This window comes from Myotis brandtii, unplaced genomic scaffold (assembly GCF_000412655.1).
Source record: "Myotis brandtii unplaced genomic scaffold, ASM41265v1 scaffold328, whole genome shotgun sequence".
NCBI classification, from domain to species: Eukaryota; Metazoa; Chordata; class Mammalia; order Chiroptera; family Vespertilionidae; genus Myotis; species Myotis brandtii.
In genome coordinates this window covers 3,450,466-3,470,286 of record NW_005362626.1, presented here as the reverse complement: position 1 = coordinate 3,470,286, position 19,821 = coordinate 3,450,466, and the positions used below count along the sequence as shown (strand labels likewise).

The 19,821-nt window shown below is 43.3% G+C and overlaps 1 pseudogene; it reads left to right on the top strand.

The window, feature by feature from the left end:
- The window catches only part of LOC102257011, a 35,421-nt pseudogene extending 19,702 nt beyond the window's left edge, over positions 1–15,719 (top strand).
- The last annotated feature ends 4,102 nt before the right edge of the window (positions 15,720–19,821 follow it).

Genomic DNA, 19,821 nt, shown 5'->3' with positions numbered 1-19,821 from the left:
TTATTTATATAAGAAATATGTAACATGTTGTTGCTGCTAAACAAAAATTTTTTAAATACAGAATTTTATCACATAAGTAAAATTCTCCCCTCAACCATCTGTTCCTAATCTCATTCCCCAGAGGTAGCCATTGCTAATTAGGAATGGGCTTTCAATGAAAAGAATGAAAGTGCATTAAATCGAGACTGGCCCCTAACTGTGGGCCACGTGGGAAGTAAAAAGAGCTGCCATGATGCAATCATTAATTCACCACCATTATTGTCTCGCTCTCGCTCTCGCCCTCATGCTTAGCACAGCAGGGTCAGTTCACTGCCTGGCTCAGCAGTGGTTTTGCCCAAATCTTACCCACATTCTGGTTGAACTCGTTCACCCTCCTATGTTGGCTCCTACATGCTACAGTTCCCAGGCCAAGCCTTGCCTCCCTGTTAGACATGTCTCTCTAGATGTGCCATTGGCAACTCAGATATATCCTGAGACTGAAGCCATCATCAGCCCCGTGCCCCCTCCCCATTTATGCTTCATCATGCCTCTGTCTGTCCAAGGTACTGAGCCAGAAAACCAGAAATTATCCTAGGCTCTACCCTCCCCACACTCTTCATCACCAAGCCCCATGGATTTCCCTTTCTAACCTTCTTTCAAATCCATGCTGCCTCCCACAGAATTGATTCATAGCCTCATCTCTTCTCATCCAGACTGCAGCTGTCCTGCCAACTTTATCTCCGCAATACATCTCCAATCAGCTGTCTTCCCCACATTTCCAAAGCCAGCACCTCGTCCCTGCCAGGGACAACTGAACCAGCTGCCCAGCTGGTTTCCCTGAGCCCTGTCTTGCTTAGCAGAGGGGCCAGGATGAATCCTACTCATCCTTTTGGTCACAGAATAAATGCCACTCCCTTAAGGGAGACTTCCTTTACTCACCCATTGAAATGAAGCCCTCACCCCTCCATATATGCATGTAACATGCTGGAATTTCATTGATCACATTTACTACAATTTATAAATATATGTTTAATTTGGTTTCTATTTATTTAAACCCAACTCTCTCATTAAATTATAAACTGTTTTGGTCACTACTATAACTGTAGCACCTACCCTGTCATATGACATCCAAAAAATATTTGTTGAATGAATGAATGAATGAATGAATGAATGGCATTTTTGACTGGTTTCCCTGTCTTGGCCCATCTAACTGTTATTTCATTCTTAAGCTAGAGAGGACTTTCGAAGATGCATATATGATCTTGTCACTCTGCTGCTTAAAAATTTGAGCAAGGAAATTGCAAGAGTCAGTTCACGTTCTTTTATGCTATCCGCCATTTCCCCAGGCACAGCTCGTGCCATTCCGTACCGCTGCACTAACCCACACTCCACAACTGCCCTTTCTCACATGGGCCCTGCTCTCTCGTGAATCTGTCTCCTTCTCCTTCCTCCAGGTTCCACTCATCGTGTCCTGCTCTAGAAGCCTCCGTCGGTTCTTCAAACACTGCACCCTGGTGCTAGATCAAATTTAGCTGTGAGTTTTTTCTTTAAGTGACTATGTTACCCCCTCTCGTTTATATATTTCTTGAGGACAAGAACCACTCATGTTTATATTCCAGTACTTTCCAGGGTGCTTAGAGAACAGGGGGTGCTCCACTCGATTAATGGGGCAACACTCACAATTAACATGGGGTACAGCCATGGCAGCAGCAGTCAGGACAGACCCATCAGACAGATGCTGGCTGTAAACACTGGTCACCCACGTGGACATGTGTTGGCCGAATATCAGCTGGGGTCTGAGGACTGAGTGAATGAATGAGTGAAACTGAAAGCCCTCCTTTCTGTGCTTATTCTCTGCACTTCTCCCAAGGACCAACAGCAGCAGAGTGAGAATCGGGTTCCCTCTCACCTCACAGGGGCTGCTCAGGAAAGTTCCCACCCCCTGGCCATCAGCACGAGGCTCCACGCAGCCCTGTCTGCATGACTGGTTAGCTGTAATCACAGCATTTGGTGCCATCTGTTTGGAGAGGGTTTCCTTGAAATGCATTCATGCCCCCACGTAGAGTGACCACAGTTCAGCCGCAGGGATTTCTTGTTTGGGGAGCAATGATCAGAACCTCTTGTCAACTCTGCTCTATTTTGCTGAGGGGGAAAGAAAGATGTACTGAGAACAAAACAAGTCCAGGACACAGCACCTGCAGGGAATCCACTGATGAAGGGGAGATAGAAGCAAAATGCCGGCCCACGTGGGGGTTGGAAACCTCAGAGGATGAACTGGAATCAGCCTGCCTCTACATGAACGGGACTCTCCGTGGCGGACGTTCGCTTTGGGCTGCATAGGCAGGGAGCGTGCTTTCTCTCCCTGGGCGTGTGCAGTGTAAACAGGGGTTGGAGTAGCATTTCACCTTCTTCTCTTCCTTCTTTTTGCTCAGCTCAGCCAATGGTCCTGCTGTAAATGTGGTGCCCTATCCCCATCTCCAGGAAAGGGTGGGTTCTAATCTCCTACGCCTGAGGCCCACGGATCTTTGGGATCAATGAACTCTCCATTCCAGAGCAATGAGGAGAGCTGTGTTTGTCATGCACTGACAAATAGCCAGTAGCTACACATTGCGTCAGAGGGTGGCAAGTGATATATTTGATGTTTGATATATGTCACAGCAGAGATGCCAAGCCAAACCACATCAATTTAAAATGGGATTCTGTAATAAACTCACGAGATTGCTAGTAATTCAGAAAACGCTGGCCCAGTGAGCTGGATAGTGGTGCAGTGTGATGAGTTAACATCTCAGTGTCTGACCTTCTGCAATCCAATTTGACGCCTGAATTGGATTTGATCCACTTGGCAGGAAGGAGAGAAGGTTGAATAGAGATTGGGAGTAGAAAAATTAGGCCTTGTTCGGTCGGCTTAGGCCATGGTCCTTTGCGTCTAATGCTATCTTCCCAGCAATCCACAGAAATCCACACATAAAGCAGGCATCGTTACTCCCAGTTTACAGACTGACAGCACGGGCTCCTAAAGATTGGGGAACATCAGGCAGAGTGGACACTGGGACTGCAGGTCCCCAGTGCCCTGCCCCAAACTTTTTTTCCACTGAAGCGTGTTGCTTCTTAATAAAAATGGGTGCAGGTTTTCTAAAATAGTAAAAATAACGACAGCAACTAACAGTCATAGCATCTCTGTGCTCAGCATTGTTCTAAAACAACGTGCATTAACTCTCTTAAGCCTCTCAACAAAACTGTACAGTAGATTCTACCTTACACCCATTCTACAGTTGAGCAAACTGAGGCCCCAGGAGGTTATTCAACTTATGAGTGTCAGTAAGTGGTAGGACTCTGAAACTATGCAGGTTGGCTCCTGGGCCCAGGCTCTGCCTATGACATCATAGATCCTTAAACCCAAATTGGTGCTAGACATCACAGTTTCAAGTTCAATCGATCCTACTTATTCCAGGATTCCCCAGTACCATTTCCCAGGATGGGCCCTGGGCACTGACCCTCATCATTGACCCCTGACAATTTAAAGCCAAACAGTCTGGTTGATGTGATTGCCCACATGGCCCCAGGGAGAGGAACTGGGACTCTTCGGGTCTTGGTTCTGGACACCTATAAGGGTGACCTTTGGGAAGGATGGTTTGATTAGATAGAAAGAATGAGGTCATTCTTTGGAGAATGAGAACTTAGGGATAATAATTGCAACTTATTTTGCTTCTGCCTGGCTGAGGAATCATGGGATGTCTATTCTAATTTTATTTTTAATGTTTATGTGAGGAGATGTCCCGCCCACAACCTCCTCAGCATGGCATTATTTCTTCCAACCCTTCTAATTCCCAGGGAGAGGGGGGGAGCCCTGGGTTGAGCTGTGTGCTTGTTATCCAGGATTTAGTAATAGCCACCTGTGTCCAACTTGCTGTGGCGCCTCCAACGTGAGTATAAGGAGAGCAGGGAACAGAGTGTTCTTTGGGTTAAAATAAATAAGTAAAAAGACAATGTGTGGGAAGTGTGGCGAGTCAGTTGAGGAAGGGAGAGTGTCGGGTGTGTTCTGCGGCCTCCTGGAGAAGTAAACAAGGCTCCAGGAAGCGTGAATGCCTCCTCTGCCCTGCCAGAGAGACCGCAGCTTCAGGAACTTCTCAACTGCTCATTCTGTGATAGGAGGGGACGCTAGAAATACACATTCTGTTCTGTTTCATTTTGCGGTAATCTCAGATTTCAAAATAGAATCAAGACATGGGGTTGTGGGCTATTTGCAGGTGCCAGGAGCAGTCTGAGAGACGAGGCTGGCACAGCTGCATGCTAGGTGCCCTCAGGCGCTTCTGTGGTTTATGGCGATGAGCAAACTGGACTGTAGAGATCAGTAATCAAGGATTCCACGCCAGCATACGGGCCAGCATATGAGTGTTGGATGAACAAAAACAAATTAACCAAAGAAAATAGTACCTGAGTCAGGTACAGTGTTTAAGTGAATAAATAGGCAGTGTCAATGACAGTACGTAGTATTTAGTAATGACCTTTCTGGTGTAGTATTAGGCTGGATGGAAAGAGATTTTGGAGTTGGAGAGGCTATCTGGATCAATAAAATCATACTTCACTGCCTCACTGTTGATTATATTTTCAGTACAGAAATTAAAGTGAAAAACACTAAGTTGTTTATTATTAATGGTAATTTCCCAACTTACTCCTAAAGGAGTTTCTCTTAACTCTTATTTCCATTTAAAATGAATAGATAGCTAAAATGCTGCCCATGGCCACTGTGAGACAAGGGGCAGGTGGATACAAACACAGGTGGAAATACATCCAGAAATGATGATGATGTCCTCATGATGTGACCATCTACACCTCACAGATGAACCCCTTAATTGACAGGGCTTGAGAAAGAATGAAGCTCTTCAGGCCTGTCAGGCATCCTTCTGCACAAACCACCATGGCTGAGGTCTCCAACTTAACCACTCCTGAAGGTCCTCAGGCTTGTCCATTGGGACAAGGAGATTTTTGTTTTCTAGGACGGTTGCTGATGAGTGAGCTAACGCATCCTCTGATTGGTTTGCCTATGAAGAGCTGATTACCTCCCCAGTCTGCTGGAGTTGTGGTCCTTGAACTTTAGGACAAATCAGAAGGGCCACTGCCTCTTAATTGGAGTGTTTAATCCATTTACACTTAATATTCTTTTTTTTTTTTTTTAAATATATTTTATTGATTTTTTTACAGAGAGGAAGGGAGAGAGATAGAGAGTTAGAAACATCGATGAGAGAGAAACATCGATCAGCTGCCTCCTGCACATCTCCTACTGGGGATGTGCCCGCAACCCAGGTACATGCCCTTGACCGGAATCGACCCTGGGACCCTTCAGTCCGCAGGCCGACGCTCTATCCACTGAGCCAAACCGGTTTCGGCACTTAATATTCTTTTTGATGTGATAGAATTTAGGTGTACCAATTTACTATGCTTCCTGCTTGTCCCATCAGTTTTGTGGTTACCCTGTGCCTTCTTTCCTGTGGTTGTTGGCATTCATTGAATACTTATTAGAACTCGGTATAATGGTCATAAATGCTATCCCTGGTTCCCTGTCATCCTCATTGTTTCTGGTTTCCTGATTCTTGCAATTCTTTAGCTTGAGCCATAAAGTAAATCTGATTCCCAGAATTGGGAGAAGGGGGTGATTTACACTTTATGTAAGTGACCTAATATATTCTGCTTGTCAGCCTGAGAAATACCAGAGCACCTGCTATGTTCCATGCACACATGATCACACCGGATGCTTTCCTCAAACCAATTAATTCAGGATATTGGGACTGGGCTCAGACAGTGGGTATTTTGTAAAGCTCTCCAGGTTATATCAACGCACAGCCAGGGTTAGTGACCAGTGAATTAATTAGTCTGGATTCTCAGCAGAGGCTACCACACCCCAGAGTTCATCTCATTTCTGATTTCCTCCCCCATCTCCTTTTCCTCTTTTCTCATTCATCCCAACTTTCTCTGGAGAATTCCACTTGAGGAGCACAGGGTAGAGTATCTACAGTCGTGGTTTTTAACTGGGGACAATCCCCTCACCACTCAGGGGACATTTGCCAATTTCTGGAGGCATTTTTGGTTGTCAATCATGGGGAAGATGTGGATAAAAGCCACTTAGGTGCACTCTGTCATGGAGATAAAAAAGCACGAATGCTGCTAAATGTATTACAATGAACCCAGACAGCCCCCTCTCACAACAAAGAATTATTTCAGGCCAAAATTTAATAGTGTCAAGGTTGAGAAACCTTGGTCTACAGGGAGGTACAATGGGCTACAGGGCCTTCGGCCTATGGCTTCTCACCCTGGACACAGCTAGGGGACAGAGGGGCTTGTGCTGAAACCTCAAGCTCCAGTCCAATGCACCAGTTGCTGACTATGACCACTGGACCCCATCTACAAAGAGTTTTCTCACACCCCAGGTTGGCTAGTCTATCTGCTCTTATCAAACTAAACCAGATATGAGGAGGGGCTAAGAGCATGAAAAAACTAAAATTCCTAAGAGACCAAGAATGGCAGAGAGAGAGAGAGAGAGAGAGAGAGAGAGAATGAGAGAATATGTTATTTACAAAGTCCATAAACCCAGCAGGTACACTGTAGCTATGCAAGACCATTAGCCCATGAAAAATTAATTCTAGTTTGCATTCAGTAGTAACTGACATTTAAAAAAAAAAAAAAAGATGAGCAATTTCGAGCGGCATCATCCTGGCCAATGCCAGCTGTTTGACTATCTGGGGGAAGGCACTGTCAATCACTGAGTCTGTGAAGCAGAAAAACAGTAATTTCAGAGAGCTTGCAAATCACCCAAACAGCAGCCTGTTTTCAGTTCTTTTTTTTCCATTTAAAAGCATTTGAGAATCAGCTAGATGGAAAGCACTCCTCTGAAAATTTGAAGATAGAAGGTTTATTGGTTTTCTTCAGACCCGAAGAGGGAAAATAAGGTTGTGGCCACAAAGAAAATGAAGTGTGCATTTCTCTCACTCCACATCTAATGAATGGAATAGTCAGAGAGCCAACCTCCATTGAGAAGGGGAGAGTGAGTTGTGCATCACTTGATTTACGGCTGTGAGCAGTGGGTGCCAGAGTCAGAGAAAAGAACCCTGATTCCTCAACAAGTAAAAACGCCTGCCTTTTAGTGAAAATGTTTATGTCTGTTAACACAGGCTGAAATTACTACCACGAAGGCAGAACCTTTTCTTCATAACAACCGTGAACGTCCAATTGCCACATGGAGTTTGGAAATCAGCAGGAAAAAACCTCGGGTTCTGTTTTGAGCCGGGACCTTTCTGGGTTGACAAGTGTTAGCAGGAGCCATTGAATGTTTTACGAGGAGCACGGTGGTTAAGGTGTCACCATTTGAGTTAGAGTGCGAGCCCCTTCCAATAAAGAAAATTTTACAGCGGAGTCAAAGACGCCTTCGCGCTCTTTCTATCTCCGTGATGGAGTGCACCTAAGGGAGAACTCCGAGTGAGAAAGGGCGTTTGTGGTGTTTCCGTGTCCAAGTGCTGGTTTCACTTTCTAAAGCTTTTTGTTCTCATTCCATCTTACCACAGCCCATTTGTTCTTGAGACTACAAATAAAAAAAAGGTAACTGAATATCAGTTTGGTGGTAAAATATCCATGATTCTGCACACGTGTAACCATCCTAAAGCTAAAATCCTCGGAAGTAACTGCATCCCATTGATGGCCCCGACCTTGACTCCTCTGCACTGATTCTAGGTGTCTCTAAGTCAGAAGAAACAGGCCCTAGAATTTCCAGGTTCTTAATCTAAAATTCAAACCGAGCATTTCTCTCTCAGCTCCTCATTGGTCAAGAGGGCAAGTGAGCAGAGAAGGTACTGAGGATGGGTTCTTCCAAGCCTACATAAAACTGACATGAGCCCTGGCCAGCTGGCTCAGTTGGTTGGAGCTTTATTCCATACACTAAAGAGTCCCGGGTTTGATTCCCAGTCAGGGCACATACCCAGGTTGTGGGTTCCATCCCCAGTCCAGGCCCATATGTGAGGCAACCAACTGATGTTTCTCTCACACACTGATCTTTCTCTCTCTCTTCCTCCCCCTCTCTCTAAAATCAATTAAAAAAACATTCTCCGGTGAGGATTAAAACAAAACCTGACATGGAATGACGAGCCGCATTCTGGAGGTGTTTTCTGGAATTGGCTGTCTACTCTGTGACCTTGGAACCAAATGGAATCAATCTGATCCATGTCAAGGTCAAATCTAGGCTTAGGCACATATAGGGTTTAGACAGATATTTCTTCCATGAGTAGATGGAAGGAGTGCTGGATGAACAAAAACATGAGTAGATGGATGGGCCAATGGATACATGAAAGAACGGGGAGGTAGCTAAATGAACGGGTAGCTGTGGATAAGGACATAGATGGGGCAATTGTATGGTCACATTGCTAAGCGAACACAGAAAGGAGTGCTTAATACTGTCTGGCAGAAAGCAATAGAGAAGTTGTCAAGATAAAGCCATTAAATGTTATCAGAGGGAGATCCTTAGCAGAGAGAAAGGTTTGGGGCTTTTGAAGAGGGACCAATATGAGAAAAAGTGGAGTTGAAGGTGTTTCAAAGACTGATGAGTGCTCCACAGTGGCAAAGGATAAGGACAATGAGAGATGAGAGTTTGTGCAGGAAAGGAGGATGTGCCAGCTACTCCATCACTACGTATTGCTTTTACCCCTCAGCACAACTATATTGTCACTGTAACACTGCCCCACTGGATTTTTCACATCCTTCTGTTGGGAGGAAACCTTTTCCTGTGTCAACTTATGTTTGAGTGGTTGGGGCTGCGAATTAATTAACAACAGACAAATTAACCGAAGAAAAACTTAATGTGCATGCAGGAGCACTCTAGGAGGAGTGGCCCCTGAACAGCCAGGAGTAACGGTTTATAAGCCAGTTTAGTGGGACTTAGCTTTGGTGGGAAATATGGAAGGTTCTGACAAGGCCTGCAAAGGTCAAGAAGACTTGCATGGCCTGGGCTCCTTGCTGGGTGAAATTCGTCTCCACTCAGAGAATGCTGAGAGAATTTAAGGTTTTAAAAGTTGAGTCGTCAGGTTTTTGTTATCAGAACTGCACTATGCCATAAACTTTATTTCTGTTCATTTCCATTTGGTACCTAAGGGGTATCCAAAGGGCGATTAATGGGTTCCTTGGAATGTTCCCATAACAAACAGCAAACCCACCACTGTCAGCAGGCAAGTGAGTACAAATTATTCCAATTGCTCCCAAAAACTACACCAGGGGGGTTATTTTTACACTACACACTTGTTAGTAGTCACTAAATAAGAGGATACTAGGGTGGCAATATTTTTTTTTCAACTTTTCAAGTCTCAGGTCATTCCTTCCATTCTGCCAGAAACCTCAGGGAAGAACATCTGTCAGGAGCAAGTGACAAAAATCCCCAAACAACCGGAATGTCCTTCCATATTTGTCTCACTTAACCTGCAACTCAACAGCTTTTCCGAGTAAATCAGCCAGCGCAGGCAGTTGTCACATTATGCTGAAGGCACATGACACCGATCCTGTTTAGCATCTATTTAAAAGGACGTCTCATCCTGCAGGTGTGATGGTTTGTCTATTCCGATGACGCGGCTTTGTGAAGCCTGGAGATGGTGGTGTTGGCCTGTCCCTCATATTCCCACACCTTCCCTGGTTGCAGGCTTTTTTCCGAAAGGGAGGAGAACACCAGCGTTGCTTCCATTTCCAGCTAAAAAACAAAGAGAAGTTCCTTCTCAAACCCGAGTTGTCTTCTCCTCACCCCGGTCATGCCCCGCCCCATCCCATGTGAAAGTGGGTCTCTTTTCTGATCCAAACATTTGGAAACATGAAGCAAGTGTTTAGGGCAATCTGACACCAAAATGTTAGAGGCAAAAGACCACCAGGCATCCAAACTGGGGACAGGGCTTTGGCTCCCCCGAAGGCATCAGACCTTCCTCTGTTTCTCTTCTCCATGTCCCAAAGCAGGTGACTCCCAGTTGCCACCACTCAACTGCCTCCGTGCCCACCATTCCCTTCATCAAAGATGAAATATTTATGGATCAACTGCTTTGAGTAAGAGCAGGCCTTGACCTCCTTCAGAGCTGCGCTTTCAGCTTGAGAGACAAGACAAGTACCTTTGAAATATTTAGTAATGATACAAAGGCCAAAACAGGTGATTCAAGATAATAGCAGCCCTTGGTTCAGAGAGGAGGAAGATCAATAAGGCTGCCAGGATTAGGAGAGGCTTTCTCACAGATATCAGACAGGGGATTCACTTTCTAGAGACCAAAAGCAGGGGAGAGGCCTTGGAGGGAGAGGCACACGGAACAAGCCAAGATGAAAATGAGCAGATGGGGTTTTTGAAACTGGCTTGGAGAACCATCAAGGTTATCTTGAGCCAGAAAGACATATGCTGGGACACCATAGGAGGAGGAATGCTGGGGAAACAGTCCGACACCCACTGGAAGAGCCTCCTGACTTACTGACAGAGGCCCAGCCCTCATTTCTCTCAGGCAGAAGCTCTCACAGGATATTCTACTCTAAAGCTGTTACTGGCTTATTTCTTCCAAAGATCTTGAAAAAGGGTCAGAGAATCTAATTATGATTTAACTTAAGCACTTCATCTTACTGAAGGGAGCAAGAACTCAAAATAACTCTTTAGGCATATCCTGATCAAAACAGAATTATTCTGATGGTGCAAATTTGCTTCAAGGCACTCAGATGAGAGAAAGGTCACAGGCTTTCTTTTTCCTAAATCAAATCACATCTAGTTAAACAGAACAGGGGGTCTAGAAACAGACCCACAAATTGATGTTCATTTCATTGACAGAGGTAACATTACAGTCACGAGGAAAAGATGGTCCTTTAGTAAGTGGTTCAGGGTCAGTTGAATAGTTATATTTTTAAAAATGAATCTTACCTTCTCACATCATATACAAGAGCCGATTCCACTTACATACCTAGAAGATCACATAAGGGGATATCAGTCTGACCTTGAAACAGCAAAGATTTCATAAAATAATACAGCAGCACACTGACAAGAAAAAGTTTGATAAACTGGAATTGATGAAAATTAAGAGCTTTTGTTAATTAAAAGGCACCACTAAGAGAGTGAATATGAACTCATAGAGAGGGAGTTAATTTTCAATGCATATAGCTAATAAAGAAGTTGGATCCAGAATATGTAAAGAACTTCTTCAAATCATTAAGAACAAGACAGACAAACCAACAGCACAATAAGAAAAACATGTGACCAGGTAACTCATTCATTGAGAAGATAACCAAATGGTCAGTAAACATGTGAAGAGTCACTCAAATACATTAATGATCAGGGAAATGCTAACTGAAAATACAATGAAATAAACACTATCATACATCCATCAGAATGGCTAACATGGAAAAGTGTCAGGTGTTGGCAAGAATATTCAACAGCTGGACTCTCACACAGTGCTGGGAGGTGGGTAAATTTATACAATCCCTTCTGAAAACTATTGGATACCATTTACTAAGGTTGGCCATATACAAACCCCATGACCCAACAATTCCAATTACTCCCGGTATTTACCAAAAAGAAATGAAAATATGTCCACACAAAGACTTATATTCAAATTTTTATAGCAGCTTTATTCATAATAGTAAAAACCTGGAAACAATAAAATGTCTACCAATGGCAGGGGGGGGGGGAAATAAGCAAATTGTAGTATATTGCTATAATGGAATGTTGCTCAGCAACTAACTACTGACATATATAAAGAAATACACATATAAAGATGTAGATTACATTGTAATGGTAAAGAAAATTCTGAAACTAATCTAAATGCTTATATATATTTTTAAATGTTTAAACAAATTATGGTACATCCATTCAATGGAATACTACACAACAGTTAAAAGAAATAAGATAAAATTGGATGTGTTGACAAGGAAAGAGTTCCAAGATAAAATAACTGGAAAGTTCAAGAACAGAACAACATGTATAGCATTTTTCATTCATGTTAAAAATATACACTATATATGTGAAAACTTTCTGGAAGGGCACCTGAAAAACAGGTAACTATGGTTAGCTCCGGGGAAGGGTCTGGGGCTGGTATACAGTGGCCAACTGGCCACCGAGGCCAACCTAGTCTAGATAGAGTGAAAGGCCTTCACTTTCCCTGGCACACCTTTTGTATTGGTTAAATTTTTAAATCATAAGCATATTATTTTCTTAGTTTAAGAGATTTGATTAAATAAAATACAAAGTTCTCTATAACTCCCTTTCTAATTTAAAAAAAAAAGGACATAGTGGTAATCCTGGTCAAACTTAATAATTTGAGTTCTAAGATGTGGTAAACAAAATAATCCTTGGAACCTGTGAATGTCATCTTCTATGAAAAATGTGACTTTGCAGATGGAAGTTAAGGCTCTTGAGATGGGGCATTCCCTGGATGAGCTGAGGGGCTCTTAGGGTGATCACAGTACCTTGTAAGAGGAAGGCAGAGAAGGAGAAAGCGAGGTAATGACAGACACCGAGACTAGAGCGATGTGCTTTCAAGATGGAGACAGGAGCTACGAGGCCACGGGCAGAGGGGATAGAGGTGGCCACCAGAACCTGGAAAAGGCAAAGAAACAAATTCTCCCCCAGAGAATTCCTGGAGAGAATTCCACACTTGATCACAACCTGCTGAAACCCATTTTAGACTTCTGGCTGCTACATCTGTAAGAGAATAAATTTGCATCATTTTAAGCCACCACGTCTGTGGTAATTCGTTAAAACATTCACAGGAGATTAATGCATAAGATAAGATTTTTAAGTGCTGGAAAGGAATAAGTCCAGTCTTCCTAGACATGGCTATGTTGGCAAAGCCTCGCCACACAGAGAATCTGAGCATCTGATGTAAACCAGACTCACAGGCCTGGCTACTGCGAGATGGCGCCACCCATCCCTCCATGATGAGAATTTTATTTCTATGGCCCATTACCTTCACCGCTGACATTTACTGACTCTGGGTACAAAGTTTTGGAATTCAAAGATTGAATTCTGCAGCTGAATACAATTACTCTGCTTGGAAAACAATCCAACACAGGTTTATAAATCAATGCATACACCCTGACTCAAGCTCAAACTTTGGCCAATGTCTGTGACGGTTAAGGTCATTAACAAATGTGAGTCTTAATGAGGTTATTTTTTAATATCAACTAAAATCACATCTGTGTTCAGACTGAGATCTTTTTGTTTTATTACCATTTTTACTACAAGTTAATGAGAAATACATGACAAGTCTTCAACTATGTGGGAATTAAGCAGTTGTATTAATTACTAAAATTACTCTCCATTTGATAGTATAAATCAATTTGAGGTGTACTAATCATTGTCCAGTTTGTGATACTAACCTTAGGTGACCTTTCACCCTAACAAAGTTGTCCAGAGATGCAATACCTACGTACATTTATTCAAAACATTTTATCAGCTGTATTGGTATGGGGGGCAGGGAGGTGAATGCATAGACGGGCTAGGATTATCCTACCAACTTAGTTTGTAAATTCTCTTTTTAAAGTACTATGTTTTAACCTCTCTTGTTAAAAAGTTGAATCTAGGAAAGGGAGAGGCTTTAAAAGCCAGACTTTCTAGTGGTGAATTTTCACCATTGTCTTGGTGATTAATTTTCAAGTTCTCTTTCTCTCTCTCTCTCTCTCTCTCTCTCTCTCTCTCCCCCTCTCTTGCTCTCTCTTCCCCTCTCCCCTCTCATGGGTATTTCAGTATTTCAGTCTTTTCAAATTTGTCTGTAAAGGAATGAGGACATGCCGGTTTCTAGGGCATCCCCTCTGAAATGGTTCTGATTTTTATAAAAGGGAAGCAGAGAGGCATGTGTAAGGTAGGGTTAAAGAGGGAGAAATTTGTCAAGAAATTCGCTCCACCCACACTTCTGACATCCACCATGAGGATCAGAACATGTGTGTGCTGACAAGGCTTGTGCTAGAGTTGTCATTTTGGTGCAGCTTCCACAGGTGAAACCAAGTTCCTTCTCCCGCATCCTTCACCTTCTTAGGTCTTTCTTGTTCTTGCCTCCAGCTCAAGACATCTAGATTCTGGCTAAATCCCCATACAGGGCCCTCTGCATTGTCAGCTACCAATCTCCGACTGCAGGCAGGATGGGATGAGGTCACAAAACAACAACAGCACTTGTATCCTGGCCTCGGGAAGACCGTCTGCTTAACATGCTCCAAGAAGCACTTGTTGACTCTATTTTTGACAGGGAGAAGCGTTTTTAAAATAGTTTCCTAATGTAGAGGGTTATACAAAGAAGGAAGAGGAGGAGGAGGAGAAGAACTGAATTGGGGATAAAGCTGTGTTGAGATAAAGAGTTGTTGTTAATGTTAACTCCCGTTTTCTGACCCAATTCAGCTGAGCATTGCTAGTGGGGGGAATCCCATGTACACTGGGGGGATATCCCCAGCAACTCTGAACTGCTGACCTTTGACACCTTCTCAGCAGAGGCCATCAAAATAATCACCACCCTCTGATCTGGCTGTGGTCTGTCCCCCCACTCCTCCCACCCACACACCCACATCCACACACCCGGTTCTTTCCCAATGATAGACTCCAAGAAATCATTTCAACCCCACTTCCAAGAAGACTACATTTTTTAAGCCCCACTTTCCCCAAAGATTTCCTTTTCCTTTCCTGTTCCCAGCCCTAACGCCTTTGTTCATGCGTTTGTCTCATGATGATGCCTGTCATTTATTAAGCTCTGATTATATGCTAGTTACATGCTAGAGAGATGTCTCTTTCCTTTTCAGCACAGGAGGCATAATTATCTCCTTTTTGCACCTGAGAAAACTGAGATTCATGGGATTACATTTGCCCGAAGTCAGACAGTTTGCAATTGAAGGGCCAGCACCTGTTCTCTCCTGAAACTGGAGGCCTTTAACAGCCTTGCCTCCAGCAGGTGAGCAGTGGCTCAGAATGGCTTGCATGGAAGAGTTTGTAGGCTTGTGCTGCCAAGAGATTTTTTAAATTTTTATAGAACTTTTGTAAGTTCACTTCTGAATTCACACTAAACTTCCAGCAAATTATAAAGCTGTAGTCAAATTCAAGATAGAAAGGGAGGGCTTTTCCGCCACAAAGTTTGAGGAGCTCTCCAGAGACCTAGGCCTCTTCTCAGGCCGGCGCTCACCCAGGAGAAGGCCAAGTTCAATTCCAGCGCCAAGATTGTGAAGCCCAATGGCAAGAAGCCAGATGAGTTTGAGTCTGGCATCTCCCAGGCTTTGCTGGAGCTGGAGATGAACTTGGACCTCAAGGCCCAGCTATGGGAGCTGAACATCACAGCAGCCAAGGAAATTGAAATTGGGGGTGGTCGAAAAGCTGTTATAATCTTTGTTCCGGTTCTTCAACTCAAGTCTTTCCAGAAAATTCAAGTCCGGCTGCTGCGTGAGCTGGAGAAAACACTCAGTGGGAAGCACCTGGTCTTTATCGCTCACAGGAAAATTCTGCCGAAGCCAACGGGCAAAGAGCCGGACAGAGAATAAGCAAAAGCATCTGAGGAGCCGCACCCTGACCGCTGTGCACACCATCCTGGAGGACTTGGTTTCCCAAGTGAAACTGTGGGCAAGGGAATCCCTGTGAAGCTGGACGCAGCCGGCTCATAAGGGTGCATTTGGACAAAGCGCAGAAGAACAACGTGGAGCACAAGGTTAAAACCGTTTCTGAGGTCTATAAGAAGCTCACGGGCAAGGGTGCTAATTTTGAATTCCCAGAGTTTCGGCTGTAAGGAAAACTGAGTAAATTAAATATTGTTCTCAATAAAAAATAATAAGATAGGAAGGGAGGGAAAGAGGGAAGAGGAGAGGGAGCTAGAGGAAGAATAGAGTTTAGAGTAATTGTTATTTTAAACCCAGAGAAATTGTGTAAAGGGCCCGAGTTTCTACCCACCTTCCCCTAAAATGGACCACTAATTCTGATGACCATTCCTCGTAATACACTGAATAAATAGAGAATCATCTGTTGTAGGTTCCCCATTGACCTTACATCTCTGAAGCAGAGACTGTCAGCTCGCCGGAGGATCTGTTTTTTATGGCTCATTGAGCCTGGGCAAATGGACCACAGCAAAGGAGGGCATTAAATCAAGACAGTGGCCAACCTGCAACCGCCTGGCACAGCGGCCAGGGTGTTACGTAAGTGCTGAACGACTCCGGGAGGACCAGAGGCGCTCTATCTGATTCTGGCCTCTGATCTCCAAGGGCCAGTGCCAAAAGATAAAATAACCATCAGAGAGGAGAAGTTTCTGACTTACCACCATTTTTTCTATATCCACAGAATGGAAAAAGCTGCTTTGAAGAAATTGGGTGTTTTTGGGTGTTTTTTAAGGGGGGAGTTTAGGAGGTGGGTTTATAAAACAAAGAATTCTGTAATAGAAAGCAGAATGGTAACATACAAGCTCTGAAAAGTCTCCAGTGGACCAAGTGAAAGCCTTGAATCAAGGAAAGTTAAAGGAATGTTTTGTCACAGAGATATTTAAGCATCTCTTTCCATTGGCCCCACCCACTCTCCCCTTCACTGGAGCCACCAGGAATGTCAGTAAGGGCACTGATGAGCAGGGGGAGGGTGAATGATGCTGAGAAAGATCTCTCAAGGCCTGTACAATTTCTGACGCACGCAGCTGCTGTGGCCCCTCCCAGAATTCTTGTTCTGATATATTCTGTCTGAGGTGGGTCCTCCCGGGACATCCTGAGCCAAGGATTCAGGCCCAGTGATTCACTGAGGTGGGCATGGTGTGGGCGGGGCCAATCTGGGAGAAGCAGACGTCAAGCAAAGGCACAATTTCAGATGAAGTCTCAGACTCAACCTGATTCCAAGAGGGGCTCTGGAGTGCACTTTGTACCTCAGGGTCGGCCCCACCTTTCAGCAAAGGCAACTGTTTTTTGTATGAGGGGCCATCCTTGTGGGAGGTGAGAGCAGCTTACACATCCAGGAAGGCACATCTTTGTTTATGGACAAGGAAGGCAGGCACCAGGGGGTGATTGTCTGAAGGTCACTGATAAGCCATAGCTGTGAAGTATGAGATTGTTGACAATGGCATCACTGAGCTGGGTGAAGGTCCTCCCTCCTGCAGAACTCCTGCTCATCCTTCAAAACCCTATCCAGGTGCTAATGACACATTCTCTCATAGCTGGTAACCCAACTGGGGAACCTCTTCTTTCATTCTCCTCCTTTGCCTGTCATATCTTCTAGAGTAGCATTTGTCATTACAAGTAGAGAACTCTTTCCCCAAGAGCCAACAGGGCTCCTTATTAATAAGTTTGATCCCAGGGAACAGATTTTTTTCTTTAATTTCAGAGAGGAAGGGAGAGGGAGAGAGAGATAGAAATATCAATAATGAGAGAGAAGCATTTATCTGCTGCCTCCTGCACAGTTCCTACTGGGGATTGAGCCCACAACCTGGGCGTGTGCCCCAACCCGGAATCAAACCATTCATAAGTCGATGCTCTACCATGGAGGCACACTGGCTGGACCCAGGAAACAGACAGTAACACATTTCTCCAAGACCCTAATTATCTTCAGGGAGGCAATGGGGAAAAGCTAGCCCACCAGCTGTGGTTAGTCATTTAATGTATCGCTAAATGACTGCCAGCTATAGTAAAGTTTGTTTGCCAACTCATTCTTCTGAAGACACAGAGGGAACCATATGAACAAGTCCCTAAGAAAACTTGATTTCAAATAACAAAGAACATTGTTCAGAGAATAACACATTATGTATCAAGAATCTTATAAAGTTTCTCCAGAACCTGGGCTTTTCTTATTGTTATAGCTAATTGTGTAGTGATAGTATCCATTGTGGGAATGCTCTAGGGATGTTGGGGTTTTCTAAAGAATATGAAACAGGCAAGATTAAAGTAATATCATGGTCAAGAAAATTCTCTCACTTTCACCCTGCATTTAGGTGTATAGTCCACTGATGTTCAAAGAGAAACACATTTAGCAAATAATCCTGGTCCATGAAGAATTTCTTTTCAATTATACCAGGCAAGTTCACAAATGTGTGTTACAAGACACAGGAAAAAAAAGATCAGTTCTACTGCTGAGAGAGAATCTGGGTCAATTTTATAGATTCACACTCACATGAAATCCACATAGGAATACATTTTGGGAAAGATTAGTTAAAAGAAAAATCATACCAATTATCAAAATAAGTTAAATTGCTATCTGTTTGCAGTTCGACAAATGGAAAGTATCCTAGATCTTTACCCAAATCAATGTATTTGGCATTTATGGAGTTGTCATGGGATTCTAGTAGTAATATATATATATATTTGTTCAAAACATAATAAGTTTCTTTTTTGTTTACATTGTTGGATCATATTACTTCAGTTTTTCATGGATCCATACTGAAGAATTTCAATAATTTAGAATTATTTAAGAACAACAAATGGATTCATTAAAAAGAATTTAATTCAGTTGGAATGAACTGCTTATTGTTGAGAAAATACTTAAGAATAGCTCTATACAGCAAAATACAAACCATGGACTTATAAACCATTATATCCACAGTGTAAATTTGGCATTAATTACCAATTACATCTTTCTAAAGCATCTATAAAACTCTGGCGTGGAGGAATGAGGGTACTCTCACACCACAGTGCCCCTCAGGAAAGGAAGTAAAGACTGGTGGTCAAGTTTTCCATTTTTGCTCATCAAGAGTTCAATCAGTTTTACTTGAACAAGCGGTTTCATTCAATTCCCACTGATTAACTTGAGCCCAATCACTGAAAGCTGTGTAGGTCTGGGATATGGGTTTTAATTGTCCTCATAATGTACCTGGAAGGCCACCAGGGAAACTGAACACACATTGTCTTCTATGCAGTGCTGACACAGAAAGGCATCTGGACAGCTTGCCCCTCAGAAATATCAATCTCAAACTGACCTTCTTTGTACCTTCTCTTTCTTCTCAGGGCGTGTTTCTCAGTATGTTCTTTTCTGTCAATATTTATGTAGGTGTTAGGTATACCCTTACCTATCTCAAAATGCTGTTTTTTCCTAAGGCTCTCACATGAAGCAAAATTTCAGTCAAAGCTGTGATATTTTTTATCCTCCCTCTATTTGTAGCAAAGAAGGGACTTGCTATGAAATTTATAGAAGCGCAAAAAAAAAAAAAAACCCTCAGTAACCAAGATAAATAATGTCCTATTGCAGTCTTTTTAAAAATAAAAATGAATATTAAAAAAGAACTCATGATGAGTAAAACATTCAGATTTTAATGACTTAGCCTCACTTGCCTCACCCCAGTCCCTATCCTTTTAGGGTCTCTGTGGTGGTCATAAGTGTTCATCAGTGCCTCCAGAATCATGGTGAGATCTTTTTCCTAGCTCTCTGGTGGACATGGGGCAGCAAACTGGAGAGAGGAGGCGCTGGGACATGAGTTAGTTGGACATTGGAAATGTGGAACCAGAGACACCAACTTAAGAGACAGAGAAATAGTACTGAAGAGCAGAAGAAACTCTCACTGTCATGTCAAGGGTTGGAGTCGTCACATTCCATTGGCCATGTCAGTTAAGATTAACTATAGGATGGTCCTTTCCATGATCCCTACTTCTGGAGACTTTCTTTAAAAAATAGTAACTCGGGAGTACAGATTTCAGAGACATTTTGGGGATCTTCTAAGGTTTAAACCTTGGAAGAACTTCCTGCTCAAAGAGAAAAGAAGTCCAAGTATTTGTGTCCACTACTCTGAGAACATACTATGTGGGCTTCTTGCAATTGTCCATGTAGAAAACCATGGTCATCCTTGAATTCTTCTTACTCAGAGCTTCAGCTACCAGTGCACAAAATCATCTTTTGAGATCTCACCAGGAGTCCCCAAAGGAACCCAGTCAATA